The 21,765-nt window shown below is 43.9% G+C and overlaps 1 long non-coding RNA gene across 3 annotated transcripts in view; it reads right to left on the bottom strand.

Annotated features, from left to right (window-relative positions):
• Positions 1-21,765, bottom strand: part of LOC138510288 (uncharacterized) — a 279,524-nt gene that overhangs the window by 186,125 nt on the left and 71,634 nt on the right. The window lies entirely within an intron of this gene.

Genomic DNA, 21,765 nt, shown 5'->3' with positions numbered 1-21,765 from the left:
TTTGACCGCAGTATATAACTTGCAGACCTACCTGTCAAAAAATCTACGTTAAACACTCGCATCAAAGCAAGCATTTTTTATTTCTTTTCTAAAAAGAACACAATTTTGCGTAGAATGCAGCAACATAGGACTTTGAATGAAATAGTGATTATGCACTCATATTGCTCACATGGATTTCCTTTGTACATGGCCTCATCAAGTGAATTTGTTTTTCATCTTCCTGCTCTTTAGAATATCACTATAGAACACTGCCCTCTCTTCATGTTTCATTGCTCTAAGTGGTCGTTTCTGAGTTCATGATCAAAAGAAGTTGAAAATAAAACATTCTCCCCTTCAGTTTCCAGAACCACCATTCTGAAGGGGGTGGAAGTATTTTTATTTGTATTTACTTGTTTAACCCACAAGGTTTTTACAAGAATTGATTCCTTTTTTTGTCTACTTTGTTTTAATACTTAGTATACTTTCCTTTGTCAGACACTTTCGTTAGAATTAGGTCCATTATTTTGGCTGTGGCCGTCACCCATGCTGTCTTCTGTCCTCCGATAAGTCTTGACCACCAGGCATCTTCCTCGAAGATGTGAGCATTGGCCAAAATAGGATTCAAGTATGCTTGTCTGATGTTTTCCACTCCTGGGCACGATATGAGAAGATGCCTTGTTGTTTCGACTTCATTAAGATTTTTACAAAATCTACATTTGTTGGAGGTCACGAGTCCACGAATGGCTAGAATTTCATTGGTGTGGAGAAAGTTAAGGCGAGCTCTCAGGAAGGTGTTCCTCAGTTTTCAGTTTGGGTATTTGCCCACAAACGGTTGTAATTCATGTAGCATTCGGGGCACGTATGGAATTTGTGAGGTTAGTTTGTACGTCGCTGCTTGTTCGCATGTGTTAATCCAGTCTAAATTGTCCAATTTTTTCTGAATCCTTGATGGATTTTCGATCCGGTCTTGGATGCAGCACTGGATGGTCTCTAGTTTAGCTCCTTGATCAGCTGCCGAAAGATTTAGAACTGTGCAGCGCCTCCCCGTCAGTTCTTTTTTGATTTCTACCAATAGCTGGGGGCTGTTTTCCAGCATAAGTTTCCGGAATAGCATTGTGGAATTTCTTTATACCACCGATTGTAGGGACAGCTGACTCAACTCCCACCTTATTAGAGCTATGGGTGTCGAGGTTGGCAGGTTCAGCACTTTCTGCCAGAAGTTGCTTTCTAGTGTGGACGAGATCTTCTTTGGTAAACCGGCCAAATATTTTATCGATAGCTTTGGCTTGAGATATTAGGCTCTTAGTTTTGTCTTGCAGGTAGTTTTGCATGGCACTTTCATATTGGGAGTTGTCAATCATAATGCCCAAGTAGTTGAAGTCTGTGACCTTATCGATTCATTCTCCTTTCAGCTGCCATGCAAAGTTGTCCGCTTTCCCTTTCCCTCTACCAAATGAGTGTATTTTGGTTTTTGATTTGTTTATTTCTATGGGTGGTTTTCTGCCATATACTCCGCGAAGTTGGTAAACTGTCTCTGTAGACTGATGGCAGTTTGGTCAAGAAGGATTCTGACGTCCGCGTATAGGATCCTTGATATTTTGGCCTGGCCAAGTTGCAGGGGGAAGGCTCTCACCCTTTCCTCCGTTTCTTTGTAGTCTCCCATGTATGCCACAAACAGGGACGGGGCCAGAGGGCATCCTTGTTTCACCCCACGATTTGTAGTTATTTCTTCAGACAGGAGCCCTTGATGGTTTAGGTGGACTTGTATCCTGGTGTTATTGTGGAGTGCTCTGATGGGTTGTAATATTTCAGCCGGACATTTCCATTTTTTAAATTTCTCCCACAGTCTTGCTCTATCTACCTGATCGAAAGCCTAATTTAGGTCAATGAATGCCATGAAAATTCGATTTCCTCCTGCCTGTGTTTTACTCTTCAAGACGCTCAAGGTTAATATATTGGTGTTAGTTCCTGCATTTTTCTTGAACCCACACTGGAATGGGTCCTTGCAGGGAGCCTTTCTTGACCATGATTGAAATTTACGTAGCAGCAGTGACCCATAGACTTTTCCGATGACGTCCAGAAGTGCAATAGAACGAAAGATTTTAGGATCATCTCTATTTCCCTATTTAAAGATCGGAACTACTACAGCGGTGGTCCAGGAGTTTGGTAGTGTCTTGGTTTTAGTTAGTCTCTGGAAAACTTGGCTGATGAACAGAGACAATTCTGCCAGATGCTGCTTCAGATGTAGATTTGACAGCCCATGCAGTCCTGGAGCATGTGAGTTTTTAAGTTTTTTCAGGATTTCTAGGATGTCCTGTCTATCGTGGCAAACCACCCAGGGCGGCGTGTTTTGTTCCTGCGGGCTTGACGAGATCCCAAGTGTGTTGTAGAAAAGACTTTTGTAGTGTTTCGACCAGGTGTCTTTGCCGATGCTGTGCATTAGCGAGTCGTTGGTGGTTCGTTCAGTAGCACTTATCAGATCCCAAATTTGCAAGTGTTTTTGCCGCAAACGGCCCTCAGCATATCCTCCGAATCCTTTTGATATAGGGAGAGGCAATAGGATTTTAGCCAGGTCTTATAAAGCTTAAGTCCTTACATCAGGGCTCTTTTGTTTGCCTCCGAGCTGTTCCTGGCAAATGCTCTTTTTAGTTTTCGTAGATGCCGCCTTTTGCGACCAGTGTTTGGTCATAGTTATGGGTAGGTTTCTTTATGGCTGTGACTGAGTTATGTTTTGGTTTTTTGAAAACATTAAGCAGGCAGCCGTAATCTGGGTGAGGGTTTGGCACTCTCGATGTTTCTAACTGGACGTAGTTGTTAGTCAGAGAGATGAGGTTGTTCGCACCCAGTGAGAGGCGATTTCCTTTTTGATTTACGGCCAAGTATGAGTTGGGCATGACTTTTTCCATCTGGAGAGATGGCCACGTTATGATCAGTAAACTGTGGTCACTAGCCAAAGTTTTAAGGATGTTAAAGGAATCAATGATTTCAAGCATCGGGGTAGAGGCAAAGATAGGGTCGAATGTGGCCGATGAATTGCGGCCTTCCCAAGATGGTGTGCTGTTGGTTCGAGCGTAGGTGGTATCTAGGTCGAAAAGGTCTCTAGAATTCATCAGGGAGATCCAAGCTTTCCCTCGCCGCTCTGCCAAGGTCCTCGAAAGGCATTCAGTTTTTTTTGTGCAAACTGCGTTTAGGTCACCGCAGATTAGTAGGTGGGTTTCTTCATGATCAATATGCACCCGATCAATTTCTTCCGCTATAATGTCCAGGTAGTCGTTGTCAATGGATGGCTTCTGGGTTCCAATAGGTGTTCATAATTGTGACAGAAACAGTCACTAGCTTCTCTTGTGTGGAATTCCAGTGCATCCACTTCACTTGGACAGTTAGTAGAAATAGCATATATGTCAACATTTTCGTCCCTCTCCCTGAACGTATCGTGGTTAATAGACCTGAAGATGGCTGCCCTTTGGTTCCTTTTTTGGCTGGAGCAAGCATTAAGTCAAAACCGTCTAAAATGGGCTTTTCAGTGAGCCACGTCTCCTGAAGACACAGAATTTCAAAGGAGTCCAAGTTCACGTCTCCCGGAACCGTAAGATGGGAGAACCCTTGTGTGTTCCATGAACCAAGTCTGGAGGTTGTTTGTTGTGTTGGTGGATCAGCTAGCTGGACGGTCTTGAGTTGCTATTTCCTTTGGGAGGCCAAGGATTTCAGGAGCCAGGCCCTTCTGCAGGGGTTGGATTTTCCCTTTTCTGTCGACTGCGCAGATGCGATGTCGACATTTTGTGTAAATATTCTCTTATCGCTATCAAAGAACCAGATGGTCCTCGACTGTTTTCCTCAAAATCCTCTAGCTTTTTTCCTTTGTTTTGTTTCAAAGTGTTTTCAGATCTTTTTTCCTGGTTTGTTCGAATTACGCTGCCTTTTTCCTCTTCGGACCTTCTCACCGTGTGCGTTTCGGTTTGGTCTTCCACATAGGCCGATCAATATCGTGTTTTGGTTATTTTCGGATGGTAACCTGTTGCAGCTAGTATTTTCTTTTCTTGTTACAGAACTTGAGTGCGTGTTACCTTTCCTATACGATTCTTGAGGTTGTTGGTATCTTGGTTCTTCAATTTCTCTCAGGTCATAGCCAAGTTCCCGGAGGTTTCCCGTGGCGTCCCATAGCCTCTGTTTTACAGATCTGGCGATTATATATAGTTAGGTGGTCGCTTGTCTACCTTCATGGCTTGGTTCTACTAATTTTAAATCATTTGGTTCCACTGACCTGAGGCTCTGTATCCTGTGAAACAGGTCCATGACTGTTCTTCTGTTGAGAATAACATAGTCTCTGTTGTCGCGCTTTTGATCCAGTTTTAAGGCTGGATTTGGAATCGTCTCGATTTGAAGACTGTTATTTTTTGGAGCACCTCTGCTTCGCTTTTCTGTGTCTTTAGATTCTGCTCTCAGCTTCATTCTTCCACGTTCATTTGGAGACTGTCTCCTCTGTCGCCCTCGTGGGGACCTTGGTTCATCATGGGGTCTACTGATCAGTTTCCTGGGACTGTGATTTAAAGACCTCTGTGCTTTAGAGTAATAGTGTTGTTGCAGTCTTTCTGAGGGGGTCACCTTTTCTTTGCGTACTCATCGATTAGATCCCCATTTTTCGATTTTAGTCGTCTTTTTACAGCGTTCCTCCAAAGTCAAGAAAGGGAATTCGTCTTTCGCGTCCCCGGTGGTTCCAGTTAACGGGGATACTTGACTCTGTGTTTTAGACTTGGCTGAGGGCGGTGTCTCATCAGGTATAACCACCAGCGAGTCAGCGCAGTGTTGGCTCAGGTTTGCTAGGGCTTCTTCTATCAAAAGATCTTCTGTCGATCTTGATGTATTCAGTGTGCTCGTGGGCTCCTCCAAGTCGATGCAAGCATCTGGGTTTCTCCCCTTTCCCCTCTCCTGCAGGTTTGGGCTCAATATTACTTGATTGACTACTTGCCTCTAATCTTACAATCAGCCCCGGTTTTATAGCTTGGTTTGTAGCCGGTCTCTTTTCCGACGTTGGTAGGCGGATGACCAATTGTTTCCCTCTTCCTGATGTTTCAGGTTGAGTGGATTTCTGTTCTGAGAAAATTGGGAACTCTTTGTTTATCTGCAGTTCTTTGTCCTTTGTTTTGGGTTTTTCGAGATCGGCTTCCCATACGGACTTGTCTCGTTCCCATACACAGTTTGATGGTCGCTTTGTTTCTCGCTGACCAGTTTTGTTGCATCTGTCTTTCTCCTCACTTGATTGATTGATAGTTTTTTCAGAACTTGAAGGTTTTTTATTTTGTTTTTGTAATGTGTTGACAGGCAGATTCCAAAGCATGTTGGAGTATAGGGCGAAACCTGGTTGGGTTTGTTCCAATCTCTCATTGTCTGGCACCCTGTCTCTTGGGTGGTGCTTGAGATTTCTTGCCTCGGGTCTTCAGCATTGTTATGTTGATGTCTTTTCTATTATATGTTAATGTGTTATCTGATTCCCATTCCTTGTTCTACTGATGGAATCCTAGCTATTGATGACATCAGAGCAAACCTGAGCTTTGTGTTAGAATGTTATTCTTTGAGGAGTCAGTCTACTTGTGCAGATAGTTGGGGGTCTCTACTACCCAGCTTATCCCTAGAAGCAATAAACCATCTGTTCAACTTGTTTTGCCCAGTTTATTGCTTTACATTGGCGACGAGGATGGGATGTGCTGCAAGAGGAAAGCAGCAGCTGGAGTGGGAGTAGTAATCCCGAGCTGAGGAGCTGGAGCCGGACTGAGACCTCCAACCGCCAGGCCTACGTGTGAGGAGCTGCCCCCCCCTCCTGGCCTGCGACATTGGACTGAAGGGAAAGTGCGCTGAACCTTCTCTGAGCTTACCTTCTGGAGACCTGCAAGCAATATTGCGCATGTTTGGTTTTGATATCACATGGTGGAATTGTTAAGAGGAGAGCAGTGTTTTTACAGGAGGTGAGCGATTATATTTTGAAACATTGGCTGCAGGTGGCAAGTGAGTGACATTCTGTTTTTCGCTTTTGGTGGATTGGTAGCTGATTTCGGAGAGCACTACAGACTTGGATTGGCACCATGGCTGTATCCGGAATCCCGGGTCCCCAGATGTTTTTACCGACCCAGGGCCCCCTGAGAATTAAATGGGGCCCCTGGAAAAAAGGTTTTCTCCATTATGTGAAAGCCACATGTGGCAATGGCATGTCAGTAGAAAGAAAGTTGGCTATGCTTATGCATCTTCTGGGGTATGAGGGGCAGCAGATTTTTGAAACTTTACCTGAATTGAGTGAACTGGATGTTGAGGAAGGTATGAATGACTTTGATGCAGCATTGGCAAAACTGGATAAACATTTTGAACTAAAGATAAGTACTGTGTTGGAACGCTATCACTTTGGTATGAGATTCAGCATGAGGGTGAAACTGTAGAGGAATACATCACTGCGCTTAGGCATTTATCGCTGAACTGCAAATTTGGTGTAAGTCTGGATGAACATATTAGAGATCAGTTCATGTTACATTGTGCCAATGACAGGATCAGAGAGGAAGTGTGGCTAAAAGATGACCCTTGCTTAGATGAAGTAATTGGGATTGCAAAAAGAATTGAGCATACTTTGAAATGTGTGGCAAAACTTGCTTTGAAAGAATCCAAAGCTGTCCAACAGGTTGAGGTCTTGAAAGTAGGTGACAAGAGGATAGAAACCGCAAAAGACCAAAAGAAAAAGAAGGGCAAAACGGCCAAATCGACTGACATGTATCAAAGCAAGGGTGGTAATGGTAACCAAATAGCAAATAATTCTGTGCAAGAAGAAAATGTACAAGTGGGTAAAAGGAGACAGGAGCGCCTGTGTTTTAGGTGTGGGAGTGCCCGCCACCTATCTAATTCTCCGATCTGCCCTGGAAGAAGAGCTATATGTAACATCTGTAAAAGATGTGGACATTTTGCAAATTGTTGTGCCAATTACAGGGTCGGTGCTGGGAGGAGCGTTATGTTGGTTGAGGAGCCAGATGGGCCATCCTCAGATGAATATGAAGGTTCAGAAAATGAAATTATTACTGTGAATATGGTTCAATGTTCCGGAATGGATGAATGCGAGCATCCTTCAGCTTGGGTGGAAGTGAATGGTTGCCAAGTTAAAATGCTAGCGGACTCATGTTCCAAAATCACTTTGATGTCAAAGGCGGTGTATGAAAATGTGCTGGGAGGTAGGATGGACAATTTAAGCCCGTCAGACAAGACACCTGGGGGCTATAGTGGCAGTAGGATCGATGTGGTAGGATGTTGTCCTGCAACTTTTAAATTTAAAGACAGGGTTACACGCGGAAAAATATATATCACCAAGAAGGGTGAGACGCTGTTGGGATGGAGAGAACAAAGGGGACTATGTATTAAATTAGAACCCAATAGTAAAGAACAAGTGTTAAATGTAGAAAAACTATCCATGGACTGTAGTTTGGATGATAGTTCTAAAAGTTTAATTGCCAAGTCTCCATATGTGTTTAATAATAGCGTTGGGTGTTTGAAAGGGATGATTCACAAAATTGTGCTGAAGGAGGGTTCCAGGCCCGTGGCGGCAAAACTTAGACCGTTACCGATGTGATTGCGTGATGCTGTGAGAGTGGAGTTGGAGAAACTGGAGAAAGCTGGCATTGTTGAACCAGCGAAGGCGGTTGAATGGATTTCCCCCGTGGTTGTTGTGAAAAAGTCCGGTGGGGATTTGAGAGTATGCATAGATCTAAGAGAATTGAATCGATGTGTGGTTGCTGACCGCCATCCCCTTCCAAATATGGGAGAACTTCTGTCTAGGATAGGAAATGCCAAATACTTTGCCAAATTGGATATGGCGAGCACCTATCATCAGATTAACCTTGATGCCGAGTCACGAAAACTGACGGCTTTTATCACATACGAAGGCATTTACCATTTTCGGCGCATGCCTTTTGGAATAATATCAGCTTCATCAGTTTTCAAAAAAGTTATGGATGGATTATTCAAAGGTATTAACAATGTTTGGTGCTTCCAGGATGATGTTTTGGTTTGTGACAGTACTGAAGAAGATTTAAAAAGGAAACTCAATACGGTTTTAGAAATTTTCAGAAGACGAGGTATTACCTTACGAAGTGAGAAATGTGTCTTTTCTACTCAAGTAGTAGACTATTTAGGACACGAAATATCGGAGGAAGGTTTAAGGCCCAAAAAAGTGTTGGTAGGTGGAATTAAAAGAATGGAGTCTCCAAACAATAAGGCAGAGTTACGTTCATTTTTGGGGACAATAGAGTTTTACCATTGTTTCATTGAAAAATATGTGGATAAGGTTACCTTGCTGAGAGCATTGTTGAGAAAAGGAGTGGAATTTGTTTGGAATGCAGAGTGTGAAAAGGAATTTGTTGAGATTAAGTCAGAGATTGATATGGCAAAACCCTTAGCCATGTATGATACTAAAAAAAGGACAATCTTGTCTGTTCATGCGAGTGAAACTGGTATTGGAGTGGTTATGTCGCAAGTGGGAATGGATGGTGCAGAATCCGTGGTGTTACATGCCTCGCGCATTTTGAGAGGTCCTGAATTGAACTACTCGGTTTTGGAAAAAGAGGCTTTGGCATGCCATTGGGGTATAGAAAAACTGAAAAACTTTGTGTGGGGTCAGGAATTTGTGTTAAGAACAGACCAAAAGCACTGAAGGCTATATTTGAAAGCAAAGGGTTGGACAAAGTTTCAAGCAGAGTTGCCTGTTGGGTGACAAGATTGCAATGTCACAAGTTTAACATTGAAGTGGTAGCCGGTAAGGACAATGTGCAGGCCGATCATGCATCTAGAGTAAGGATTAGTGATGAGGAAGATGAGAAGGAGTCTGTTGAAGTTGAAAGTATGGTATTTGCTACGGTGGAAGGTGTACTTCACAAAGAAGAATGGGTTGAAGCATTGTTGTCTGATGAAATGTGGAGGCGGATAACCAATTTTATCAAGGATGGTTGGCCAGAGAAAAAATTGTTATCTGGAGAAGAGCGGGCTTTGTGGGAGGTGAGAGAGGAATTATCTGTGAAGAATGGTCTAATATATCGATGGGATAAGCTTGTTGTTCCAGTATATTTTAGAAAAAAACTAATTGCTATTGCGCAGCAAGGCCATATTGGTACGTATAAAACCAAGGGAGTAATTAAGGCCGATTATTGGTGGCCGGGTATAGACCGCGAGATTGAGAAAACAGTGGGAGGATGTGTAGACTGCATAAAGTCAGAGAAGAGCATATCTGCTGTAGTGCAACCTGTGAAAGGAGTTGAAGGTCCTAAGGGTGTGTGGCAAGACCTTGCCATGGAGATCTTAGGCCCAGTGGATATGGGCAGAGGTCGTGGTAGGTTTGTGTTGGCCATAGTAGATAGGTTTTCAAGGTGGACGGAGTTCAAAATATTGAGAGAAGTCACGGGTCAATCTATTGTAGCATTTCTGGAAGAGATATTTGAGAGAGAGGGCTTGCCAAGGAGTGTGTTGACGGACAACGGTCCACAGTTTACTGGAGATTTCTTTCAAGAGTACATGTACAGATGTGGAATCAAGCATAAAAAGACTGCATTGTATTACCCTCAAGCCAATGGTATGATCGAGAGGGTCAACCGCTGTATAATGGAAGGTATTAGGAATGCCAATGCGTGTGGGTTGGACAGGAAAGTTGCGGTAAAGGAACGAATGTATGCGTTGCGGATGGCTCCTAATGCCGAAACAAGAGTGAGTCCATTTGAATTAATGAGAGGATGGAGGAGTAACAAGATGTTATCCCCAGCTTGGTTAGGCCGGGCCAGAGAAACGGATGAGGTGGTGGATGAAGTGAAAAGGAATATGGATGAACGAAAGAGGAAGTGTGCTGAGAAAGTTAATGAAAAATTTCCAAGAAAGAAGACGATAGTTGAAGTGGGCGATCTAGTTAGAATAAGGAAAGCTGTTATAAAGAAAAAGGGTGATCCATTGTATTCGGATCCGGTTAAGTTTTTGACCATTCTGTGGAATTGGAGAGTGGACAGGTCTGGAGCCTGTCAAGGGTTGCGAAGGTGAGGAGGTAAAATTACTGAGCAAACAGATGCCTTTTTCTCTATATAATGTCATCGTTCGAATTACATGTATTATAAATTGTTTTGTGTAAATAGACATTTGGTGTTCAGATAAGGGAGGGGGGTGTGTTATGTTGATGTCTTTTCTATTATATGTTAATGTGTCCTTACCGCTAGAAGGTTTCTTCTTTTCATCAGCGCATAGGCGCAGGGTCTTTAGTCACCGGCCTCTTTCCTGTGCAGTGGGGCTGAGCAGAGGGCAGTCCACAGTATCCATAGCAGCCATAGACTGCCTAGACTGCTACTCTGCCGCTACTCCGCGGCTGCTCCGTGGTGGAATGGGGTATTTGTAGGCAAACTCCACCTCCACAGTAAAGGCTGTAGAAAGACTGTAGTCTGGAAAGAGAGTAGCTGCAGTCACTGCCTAGACTGCTACTCTGCCGCTACTCTGCGGCTGCTCCGCGGTGGAATGGGGTATTTGTAGGCAAACTCCACCTCCACAGTAAAGGCTGTAGAAAGACTGTAGTCTGGAAAGAGAGTAGCTGCAGTCACTGCCTAGAATGCTACTCTGCCGCTACTCCTGGGTGGAAGTATTGGAGGTGAGATGTTGTGCTTTCCAGCACAAATAGCTACTAATATCTCTCATTGTGGAGGAAACATGTGCTCCAGTGGCATTGCAAGCATTTCTTGAAAGAATGCCACTTTCTAATTTAAGAAAGTTTTCTTAAACATTAATTACACTAGAAAAATAGTACTGCAGTCTAAGAAATGCTATATTTATAATAGAAAAAAGTGTGCAGTGGAGTTTAACGGCACCAAAAATGTGCCGTATTTTAACTCCTTTTTTTTGTCGTATTAAACCAGGGTTGTTAGGAGGAGAATCCCCTCCAGGTGGCTGCTCTGCATTCCTGATGGTTTCTAGGGCTGTTGTGAAGCTGTAAATCAGTCACATGCAAAAGCCCCCTGCACCACATTCTTTCTTTATCAGAATATGTTGTTTGTAAGTAAAGCGTTCCTCCTTCCTGGAAGAACACTTTCTTACGTTTGCACACACCTCAGAATCGGCCTCTGAATCAGCAACCGTCAAATGCTAAAGTCCTACATTCTACCTGACTGAGGGCCTCATTCTGAGCTTGTGCTAATTATAGTGTGGAAAGCTGAGATTCTCCCCTCCAGTTTCCAGCACCACCATTCTGAGGTGGGTGGAAATATTGAAGAGGAAATGTCAAGCTTTCCTGCAGCAAAAGCCGCTTAAATCTATTATTTAGAAAGAAACATGTGTACCAGTGGCACTGCAAGCATTTTCTTTGACTGCACTTTTTTATTTTAAGAACTTTTTTAAAGCTTTCATTAAACTAGAAAATGGTTGCTGCAGTCTCGGAAATGCTACTTTTATAAAGGAAAATGTGTTAAGCAGAGTTTAACGATGCCTCACTGGTGTCATATTTTAACTCCTCTTATTGACGTGCTAAAGTATTGCTTTTGAGAGCAGAATCCTCTCCCAGAACCAGCCCTTCATTTCTTACGGTTTCAATGGCTGCTGTCGGCAGTAAATCAGGCACTTGCTAAAGTCGTGGCTTTGATGGCAGGCTGCCACATTCACACTTCATCAGAATATGATGCTCTTAAAGAATGTGTTCATCCTTCATGGATGCACACTTTCCTGTTTTTGTATGCACCTCACAATCGGGCCCTCAGATAGATATGCAAGAAGCAATCTACACTTTTGGGGTGAATGAGGCACCTTTCACCTTGACATTACATCACCATTCACGGCACTCCCTGGCTCCCTGTCACTCAGCAGGCAGGGGCCTGGGCCAGACAGTTTTTTTACTTTGCAACACGCAGAACTTTTTCTACAACGAGAAGGCTATAATTATAGTCTCCGTTAAGGCATGTTCGTATTTCACAGGGTGAAGTCACCTGTGGCCTAATCCTGTCTTTGCACAAAAGGTCTAAATACAAAGAGAGGCTTTGGGACTGATTCTGAGCCCAGGATAAAAAGTGTGTGGAAATACGACATTCTCCCCTCCAGTTTCCAGCACCACCATTCTGAGGCGGGCAGATATATTGGAGGGGCGATGTCGGGCTTTCCAGTAGCAAAAGCTGCTAAAATCACATGTTGTGGGGAAAACATGTGCTCCAGTGACATTGCGAGCATTTCTTAATAGACTGACACTTTTCTAGTTTAAGACAGTTTTCTTACACTTTCAATAAACTAGAAAAGCGATGCTGCTCTCTAAGAAATTGATTGTTTATAAAGGGAAAAAGTGTGCAGTGGAGATTCACGGCACCTCAAAGTTACTGTATTTGTACTCCTTTTTCTGTCGTGCTAAATCAGTGCTTCTGGGCGGAGAATCCCCGCAATGTGGCTGCCCTGCATTCCTGATGGTTGCTAGGGCTGTCGTCAAGCCAAAAATCAGGCACTTGTAAAATGTCCCTGCACCAGATTCTTTTTTCATCAGAATATGGTGTTTGTAGGTAAAATGTTCCTCCTTGAAGGAGGAACACTTATGTGCACGCACCTCAGAATAGGCGAGGCCCCTCCATTATTACATCAAAACAGATAGCTTGTGCAACACACCTACACCTTCAAAACATGTAATTATTCATTCATCCATTTCATTTCTTTTTTTGCAAATCCAAAGACCATATTCTGGTTGTGTATTCATTTATTTGTAAAGTAAAGCTGGAATGCCAATATATCACAACAGCGCCAGTTTCCAGTGATTACCACCTTGTGCTCCCCTACCCCATCCTAGTCATGCCTTCGGAAAAATGTTTGTGTGTCTTCTCATATTTTTGGGTTATTTTCAATTCTTCTAATATTGTTTGTTTGTGTCCTCCTGAAGACTGCTGACAGTCTTTCTGTAATGTTATATTCATTAATCATTCAATGTGCTCCCCTCGTTCTGAAACGAGTACATGAGTGCTTGCAAACAGCGATCTGCTTTTGCCAAACCTTCTATCCACATGAGGTTGTTGGTGGTTGTGTCTATCTTTGGTTTGTGCATTTTATTTATTTGGACTCACGGCTGAAGGTAAGAAGAGGCCATTTCATTGGTCTGCTTAGGGACCCCCTGCCAAGACCCGAGATCAGGGCTGGCTGAACATGTTTATCGGCTCATTGGAGCCCATTGAATCGTGACGTTTGGGCCCCTCCCTGTTTAGAGCAGAGGAAAACGTTCTGAAGCACACGTGGGGTATATACATTATAATGGGGACAAAGCAACAGATCATCACGACCGGAGAAGGCCCCCCAGCAGCCAGGGATGTCACATGGTTTGGTGAGGCCCCCTTATAATTTTTTGCACTGGACCACCAACGCTGCCGCCACAAACAGGAGACACGAGAAATCTCCCTTTGAGTTTGTGTGGAGGAACTGAAATATGGTTCATTATTATCACAGCAAATCAACTACAGCAAAGTTATGTTTCTGTACTGAAGACACGTTCACTCCAGACTAACAGTTTTGTCATATGCATAAATATAAAATGGCGTGAGGACGTGGTGTGCATGACACCACCTTTAGGAAGCACCCTGCTCCTTTGTGCACATTAAAACACACATCATATATAGTGACAGGTAGATGATGTTGAGTGGTGGCTGATACATTTTTGAACTGGAGAGGCCTAAATGTGTGCACCAATTATGTGGGATTGACAGAGCACAGTGAGGGATCCCAAACCAAACAAGGGATGCTTGAGATGGTTTCTCGCCCCAAAATTGTTTTTAAACCAATGAAAATGGTGCATTTGACAGCACTTTCTTGAAAAATTAGGTTAAAAAGCCATTGAGTTTGCAATTGGTTTTGTATGGTAGCACATGGAGAAAAAAAACAATAGATGTAAGTCACGAACCACGCACAGGAGCATTTTCCATTGCATTTCATGACACTTTTGTCCACAAAATATGCTTAGAACTGAAAACAGACTGAGGCACTTATTGGGTGCATACATTATAATGGAGACAAAGAAATACAGCCAGGAGTTAATAGATGCTGATTATCACATGACGGCCAGCCAGCAGGGAGCTGAAACACTAAACGCCCACTGAAATTCTTTAAATCGCCTTTGTCAGGAGTTGGCTGATGTGGAGGAACCGGTGTTAAAAGGCAACAAGGTGATAACATTTCTGTATATCCCAGGGAAGTGACAGCTGAAAGAGCTCCAGCAAACGCATCTGTAAGGCGAGAATTTCACAGCGCTCATTTTAAGCCCCGGAACGAAAGAAATATATAAAGAGGATTATATTGCTGTGTTACAAGACTGATGACTGGCACCATGGAGGCATTTGCTGGTGTCCCACAAAGCCACTTTCAACTGAAAGAGCTGAAAGGCCCCAGCGAAACAGCCAGCTAGCAGGGAGCTGAAACACCAAATGCCCGCTGAAAATCTTTAAATCCTCCTTTGTCAGTAAGTGGCTGACGTGGAGGAACCAGTGTCAAAAGGTAACAAGGTGATTATATTTAGGTGTACCCCAGGGAAGTGACGGCCGGAAGGGCTTCATCAATTGCAGCTTGTAAAGCGAGCATTTGAAAGTGCTCATTTCAAGCCCCAGAATAAAAGGAATATAAAAAGGAATATATTGCTGTGTTACAAGACTGATTACTGGCAACATGGGGGCATTTGCTGTGGTCCCCCGAGGACCCTTTCAACTGAAAAGTCTGAAAGGCCCGGACACTGTCCCTGGCTACACCCTTATGTTTGCTTTATCCTTGATGCATGTTTCCATGCATCCTGGGTGAAGCAACCAAACAGGCCCCTCCCCTTAATTTAGGGGTGGGGACTGGCACATACAACACTTTCATCCACCAGTCACACAGCTCCTTGCATGCATGCATACATTAAAAAAAAACACATCATTGTAACCGACATATATGAGCAGATAGTTAAAACAAAACCCTTACCTCCATAGAGCAACCCAGCAGCCCCTCTTCCCCTAAATGTAGTGTCCACTGGGCCAGTAAATTTAGGTGTGGGGGCTGGTACATATATATAACACTTTCACCTATGCATTCACCCACCAGTCACACAACTCCTTGCATGCACGCATGCATACAAATAAACACTCCATTGACACCAACACACACGCATACACTCACATACATAGTTAATTTAAATACACTCACACATTATATATATATATATATATACACACACACACTTAATTTTAAAACAAAACACCTTACTTCCATGCACCCTTCCCACCAGGGCTAGTGGGGGCACCAGCTATGGGAGACCCCAACACCTCCCATTTTGCCCAAAGAAATGCAGCAGAGTCCCAAGCAGGCAGCAACATGTTCCAAACTGTGTTTATTTCTGGGCAGCAGAAAAACACACAGAGAGCTTCGTGCACAGCGAAAATCCAGGCACCGTCTCCCCCGGGGCTGGCTTGCAAGCCAGCTTTGTAATACACTGCAGGCTGACCTCACAGAATTGGACCAGCTCCCAGAAACCTATCTCATCCTGCTATTGGCTGCTAAGTGATAGGTTACCTATGTTGCCCTTATAGGAAGCCTGATCATTGGACATTAGGACTTTTGCGTCAGTGGGTTGGTTTAGCTGCGCCACCCCCATTACCTAATTCTAAAATTGTTGCAGTATGAATTTGTTCCCATCAGTTTTAGCTGAAACAGGCTTTTCGCCCCTGGGCCCTCACCGTTCATTGGCCTGAGCTGAGCCATTCTTGTTACAATTATGTTTCAAATGATGTGTGGATCTTCTTTCGTTCCCAGGGAAAAAACACTGGGCTGTGGATCTTCTGCCATGGCTTACTCGTATTTGTGAAGAATTAAAAATGTTTGTCTGCCAGGGTTCACTGTTGTTCAAGGAAAGCAATCTTATTTTACTATACGACCTTGGCTGTTGCTGGGTTTGCGAGGCGCATTGCTGAAGTCAGCACGAATTCCCACTGCGGCTGGTGTTCAGTGAGACAAATGCACTTGGCTGTAATTTTCCTGAAACATGGCTTCACACTGCAATTCGATCAGGTTAGTTCATATAGGCATCTGCAAGCCTTTAAACAGGGATTCTTGTGTTTTGTAGATTCTGGTATTGCTGCATTTATGCTAATGTAGCATGTAGGTTGCAATGTTGGTGAAGTGAGTGTCTTTCAGCATATTTGTCACCCATGGGTGCGCTGGGGCCTGGTTCAAATGATAAGTGCGCTCCTTGTTCTTTCCGCTGTTCTTTCTGTTTATGCGCCTGGGGTGAGGGGGCAGGGGTTTGATAACGATTTTCCCTCTTCAGAGCACATATTTAAAACAAAACCCTTACCTCCATAGAGCAACCCAGCAGCCCCCCACCCCTAAATGTAGTGTCCACTGGGCCAGTAAATTTAGGTGTGGGGGCTGGCACATATATATAATACTTTCACCTATGCATTCACCCACCAGTCACACAACTCCTTGCATGCACGCATGCATACCAATAAACACACCATTGACACCAACACACACGCATACACACACATACATAGTTAATTTAAATACACTCACACACATACATATATATATACACACACACTTAATTTTAAAACAAAACACCTTACCTCCATGCACCCTTCTTCATACAAGCCGGCGCGGCCACACCAAATGGCCCTCCCTCCTCTCCAACACCTAGACACAATGCCTGACAGGAGAGAAGGCCTCTCCTGTCAGTCAGCATGTTCATGTTGCTGGTTTCCGAATCGTGAACATGACAGGAGAGGCCTTTTCCCATGTCATTCAGTGTGCCTGAGCTGCCAGCACAGTAATGAGAGGCGGCAGAGCTCACTTCTGAGCCCCGCCGCCCCTCATTATTTCTCAGTTCAAACAAAAAAAAAAGGATTTTGCAGGGGATAGGACCCTGCTGAGAGGCAGGCAGGTGTCAATAAAGAACACGGGTGGACTGTGCTGTCTTCCACTCTGGTGCAGGGGGGTGCAGTGAGGCCCCTCCCAAGAGCGAGGCATGGAGCAGATTGCCCCCCCCGCACCACACTTGTGACGGCACTGCCAGCAGCTAACTGAAACACTAAACGTCCACTCAAAAGCTATTAATGCTTCTTTGTCAGCAAGGGACAGAACCAGAGAAACCATGGGTAAAAGAGCAAAGATGTGATAAGCTCCCTTCAGTATACCCTGAGGATGGAGACAATCTGAAGGGCTCCATCCAATGCAGCTTGTAACAGGTGCTCCGCAAAGCGCACATTTAAAGCCATGCATGAAATTAACTTGTTGCAAGGCCATAAAAATGCTGACTGCCAAATGGGGGCAATTTTTCGTGGTTTGAAAAATGTCAAAGACCCTGACACAGTCCTATGAATAACAAGCATAAACAAAGTCAACCGTTGTGACTTGTGTAAAGCCCAGTCATTGAAACCTTTTCACTTCTAATTCTACTCATGACGCAGCTTTCCGTATGGAGTCATGTATCAGCCACTTAATTTTGAAAGATAAGGCTCACGCAAAGGGCATGGTCAATTGCATGTCATTGCAATATTTTTTGCTGGTTCAACTTTAAATATGCAATTGTTTCTTGTGAATACGTTCAGCCTTTTGACTTAACCACCAGATGTATGAAAATCCATGACTGTTCACACTGTCAACATTTGCTTTTCGTGAACGCCGAGTCAGAAGCTGACTGCTAATTCAATGGACTGAAAGCAAACATGTTTCGCAGTGCCCTGATGAACAGGTGATAGCCGTCCTTCTCTAGGCAACCTTTCAATGTGCAAATTATTGACTTGTTTTGCATTAGAATAGAAAACAAGCCAATGTCCACAAAGACTGTCTCAGTCTTTTAATCCCTAGTAAAATCATACATTATAAAACGAGCTTTGAAAATGATATTCCTATTCCTGTTTACCAGCACTCATGGACAGGCCCATGTTTATACAGGGCATGCAAAACATAACAAAACAACGTGATTTGTTTGTTCTCTTCATCATTTCTCAAACTTCGTTTGCTGCCCTTCTATGCTGATAGCGTCAAGCTGAATAAAATGGCCCCTCCGAGTGTCAGAGGGGTACCCAGGAATGTCTAACAAGTGGGGCCTCCAGCTGATGCAGTTGGGCCCACGCCAAGGATCCTGTGGCAAGGGATAGGGAGTTTATTGTCCTCCTGGCCTTATGCACAAGAGCAAGCGACTGATGGCTCAGTGTGCGTGTTAAATAACATGTCACACGGCGCCATATCTTGACGCCAAGGCACCTCGACTATTCTGAAGTGGGCATGGATGTCTTCGTATAGCACAACAGTGCTTTTGCTATAATCCGCCTGTTTCTAGTGAAAACAGGCAGAACGCAGAATCTCGGCAGCATTTTCGTTAAATAATAAGGGATTGGTTATTTAACAAAAATGCTGCCGAGATCAAAACAAAATTAATGTGCTAACTGCTGCCTGGCAAGTGGGAAGGAAGGTAGTGGCAGCCTTGGTTTTTGGGCAATTTTAAAAGCTTCTTGTGCATCAATTGGGCTGCATTTGTATATTGCAGCCCAAATGCAGTCATTTCATCCTTAATGCCTTGCCACAGGGAAAATAAAAAGTAGAACCATGAATGGCAGTATGCACTCTTCTGTGAGCAAAGATAAACAAATGCAGTGCAAGATCCACCTGTCACCGTCTCCACAACCAAACAACTGTGCTTCTTGTGGCACTCCTCTTGTACAGCACCAATTGGGCAGCGTACTTCAGCACCAATTTCACACACTTTTGGAGGAGTGCCAAAACAATACCCATGCAAAATGACAGATAACGAAAGGTCAGTTTTCAGCCTGGTTGACAGATAATTGTAGGTTTTCAACCTTTCCTAGCAACCGGCACCAAGATTCCAAAAGTGGTGCATTCAGGCCCCGATTCTCATTTTGACACAGTGAGCCTGCTAAATGGCTCGACTCACTGTGCCATTTCTTGACACCCATGCACCACTGCTATTCTTATGTGGACCTGGGTGTCTTCGCTTGTTTTTTGCGGTAACGGGCGGATTGGCGAATCTCGGCAGCACTTTTGTTAAATAACGAGGGATTTTTTATTTAACTAAACTGTTGCCGAGAGCATAACAGGTCGGGAAATCTCTAAAGTCCTGGCATTGTGGGGTAATTGCAAGAAGGTAATACCTTAAATGGCCCACATTTATTTTTTTAAATATCATGATAGGACCTCAGTGCACTTGAGTGTGCATTGTCCATTTCGTTTTGAAGGGCTGTCAGGAATGCAGTGCAGTAGAGTGGGCTCTGTGCAAGTAAAGGTGTGAGGGATTTTATCACAGGGGACAGTACTTAAAAGTACTAACCCATTACCATGAGAAGTCTCTTATTGTTGTACTCCTCCTGTACAACACCAATTTGGTATTGTACTTTGTCACCAATTTGACGCACTTACGAAATTGGAGGAGTGCCACAAGAATACCCATGCAAAAGGACAGATAACGAAAGTGCTGGTTGCTAGGTCGGTTTTCAGCCGTTCCTAGCAACCGGCAACCATATTCCATATTAACACTGACTTAAGAATCGGGCCTTCAGAAGAATGTGCCACCTTCAGAATAGGTATTAATTACCGAAAATGTCATTATCACTTTTTACTAGATTTTCAGTATTTAACACCCACTTAAGAATCGGGCCCTGAGTGCAGTGATGCAACTCGAACTAAGCAGGCAGGGTTCAGAGGGGGAAGCTGAGGCCGGAGAAATAGTGGAATAACATGGTGCATTTTATTGTACACTTGCTGCGACACATAAGGTAAAAAGCTACACTGTTTACAATCGGTTTAGTAAGGTAAGACAGGACCAAACTCCATTAGATGCCAAGCCACTAACAATACACGGAGCATTTGCCCAACGCATTTTCAGAATGTCTTTGACTGCTATATGCCAGAACTCTGCCATTGGGAAAAGATATGTTGAGGCTGATTGTGTCCATACATGCCCACGCTGATGCTCCGAAATATGCCAGCATTCCACTTGGTGAGCTGGTGCAAGTGGATCTAGGTCATGTGCCCTAACCCCCATGCATCACTGCTCATCTATTGGTGCCTTCTTGGTTTGCCACCCTTGTTCCCCTTATTTAAGCAGCCTTACAGATTCTTTTCTTTTGCAGTTGGTAATCTGGTGCAAGTGGATCTAGGTTCCGTGAACTAAACCTTCCCCACCCACTAAGCCTACCCCTTCCTTTCCCTTCTTAACTGTTAGTTCACAGCAGTGCTTAATATTTAGTGCCAGGGCCCAAATATTTTCTAGCAAGCTTGTGGGCAGCTCCCCACCATTGCTGCTACCACCCACAGCTGCTCCCCACATTGTCGACACACTTGGGGTTAAACTAAAGCTTGCACCTGCTTATTGAGGTTGATGGATGCTCAGGCTACCATTACTTCCTAACAATCTGAGACTGAGACAATAAGTGTCTGGGCTCAGAAATAAATGCCGGGTCTGAGCCCTGGCAACCCCTCCTACAAATGAAGCACTGGCTCACAGGGCACCTATCGGCCCTGTCGTCTGAAGTGCAGCAGAAGAGAAGGGCACTACCTGTTTGGACTGGTAAGGGTCAAGGTCCAGTTGCTATGCTCGTTCCACACCAGGTAAATGTCACCATGGGTCTCAACGTACCACAACCTATTCCCATCCTCTCCAGGAATTTCACAGCTAAATGTACAAAGCAGCCCCAGACAGCTAACCTGGCCAACCTCATTACTATCCCCACAAAACCCCTACAACATGCACCTTTTATTCATATCTGCCCAGTTATGATGGTTTACGCTCGCTCAGCGGTCACAAACGCTGCTGATTTCGCTGATCTCATAACCAACAGCGATCTTGATGCCCTTTACATTACTGAACCATGGTTTACACCAGGGGTGCACAACTGATTTTGGCAGAGGGCCGAATGTACCTTACATACTGCCTACAGTGGGCCAAAAAGTAAATGTGGGAGGAGCGGGGCGAGAGGCCTTTTCAACCCCCAATTTTCATTAGACAGATGGAAAAAGAATACCTTTTTGGGGGTGTACCAGTCTTTATTTGTATTTAAAACGTACATTTTCTAGTACACATTTCCCATTTCACTTTTATCATTTCTTTCTTTGCAAAGGACATATTGGCACTAGAATAAATATGCAAATCAAATTGGATGAAACAGTGAACCAGACATACTTGATCAGTGAGAAACATTGCAGCGTTTCCCAATTGTCAGCTTCTGGTTCAGAGGCTCCAGTGATGTTGTTCCTACTCTCAGTTGAAGCACATTTTGTGCAGCATATATGGCCCCTTTAACCTACGTCCATCAATCTGCAGTTGTTCAAAACCTGTTTGCTGATGATCCTCAGAGGTACACTTGACATCTCAGCCCCCACATAGCATGGAGATGTTGGTCAGTGAGTCTTGTCCTTAAGTTGGATTTATGTAGTTTAATTTGTAAAAAAAACATTCTTACAAATGTAAGTACTGTCAGACATAGATACCACCTTTAATGCTTCCCGTGACAGATTGGGGGATTAAGCAGTGTCAAGAGACTGATAAAAGGCTAATAAAGGCACATCTCTGTACTTATTTTTGAGGGCACTACAGCACTGAAGTTCACTCACTTCCAGTTGAAGTTCAGGTTGCACACTGTCAACATAAGCAGATGCATGCAAGGATTGGCTGGCCCTACTGCAGTAGCCATTTGAAATTGTGGCAGAGCTGCGCCATAAAAATCCCAGCTTCGAAACAAACATACAGCCAGAGCACAAAATGTAGAAACCAGCACAAATGCACAGTCGGAAGCCTCAACTTTC

This window comes from Ambystoma mexicanum, chromosome 6p (assembly GCF_040938575.1).
Source record: "Ambystoma mexicanum isolate Mex_15411 chromosome 6p, UKY_AmexF1_1, whole genome shotgun sequence".
In the NCBI taxonomy this organism is placed as follows: Eukaryota; Metazoa; Chordata; class Amphibia; order Caudata; family Ambystomatidae; genus Ambystoma; species Ambystoma mexicanum.
The sequence above is the reverse complement of the archived record's forward strand: the minus strand, read 5'-3'. Positions and strand labels throughout refer to the sequence as shown.